This window comes from Rhincodon typus, unplaced genomic scaffold (assembly GCF_021869965.1).
Source record: "Rhincodon typus isolate 14 unplaced genomic scaffold, sRhiTyp1.1 hic_rhity00002942, whole genome shotgun sequence".
Classification (NCBI taxonomy): Eukaryota; Metazoa; Chordata; class Chondrichthyes; order Orectolobiformes; family Rhincodontidae; genus Rhincodon; species Rhincodon typus.
Window position 1 is genome coordinate 21,422 of NW_025968580.1, and position 1,396 is coordinate 22,817.

Sequence of the window (1,396 nt, forward strand, 5' to 3'; positions counted from 1 at the left end):
GCAACAACCCTCTAAAACCTGCAGCAGTTCTCCAAAGTGTACAGCAACTCTCCTAAACCTGTAGCAACACTCCAGAACCTGCAGCAACTCTCCAAAACTTGCAGGAACTCTCCAAAACCTGCGGCAACCCTCCAAAACCTGCAGGCATTCACCAAAACCTGCAGGAAGTCTCCAAAACCTGCAGCAACTCTCCAGAACCTGTAGTAACTCTCCAAAACCTGCAGAAAAAGTCTAAAATCTGCAGCAATGCTCGAAAATCTGCAGCAAACCAGCAAAACCTGCAGTAACTCTCCAGAACTTGCAGGAATGCTCCAAAACCTGCAGCAACTCTCCAAAACCTGAAGGGATTCTCCAAAACCTGCAGCAACTCTCCAAAACCTACAACAACCTCCATAATCTGCAGGAACTCTCCAAAACCTGAAGGAATTCTCCAAAACCTCCAGCAACTCTCAATACCTGCAGAAATTCTCCAAATCCTTCAGGAACTCTCCAAAACCTGCAGGAACTCACCAAAACCTGCAGCAACTCTCCAAAACCTGCAGCAATTCTCCAAAACCTGCAGGAACTCTCCAAAACCTGCAGCAAGTCTCCAAACCCTGCATAAACTCTCTAAAACCCTGCAACTCTCCAAAGACAACAACACTTCAAAACCTGCAGCAAGTCTCCAAACCCTGCAGAAACATTCTAAAACCTGCAGCACCTCTCCAAAGACTACAACAACTCTCCAAAACCTGCAGCAACTCTCCAGAACCTGCAGGAACTCTCCAAAACCTGCAGGAACTCGCCAAAACCTGCAGGAACACTCCAAAACCTGCAGCAAGTCTCCAGAACCTGCAGCTACTCTCCAGAACCTGCAGGAACTCTCCAAAACCTGTGGGAACCTTCCAAAACCTGCAGCAACCCTCCAAAACCTGCAGGAATTCACCAGAACCTGCAGGAATTCTCCAAAACCTGCCTCAATTCTCCAAAACATGCAGGAACTCTCCAAAACATGCAGCAACTCTCCAAAACCTGCAGCAATCCTCCAGAACCTGCAACAACTCTCCAAAACCTGCAGCAACTCTCCAGAACCTGCAGCTACTCTCCAAAGACTACAACAACTCTCCAAAACCTGCATCAACTCTCCAGAACCTTCAGCTACTCTCCAGAACCTGCAGGAATTCTCCAAAACCTGTGGTAACCTTCCAAAACCTGCAGCAACTGTCCAAACCTGCAGGAATTCTCCAAAACCTGCAGCAACTCCCCGAAACCTGCAGCCATTCTCCAAAGCCCGCCTCAACTCTCCAAAACATGTAGGAACTCGCCAAAACAGGCAGCAATTCTCTTAAACCTGCAGCAACTCTCCAAAGTGTACAGCAACTCTCCTAAAACTGTAGCAACTCTCCAGAACCTGAAG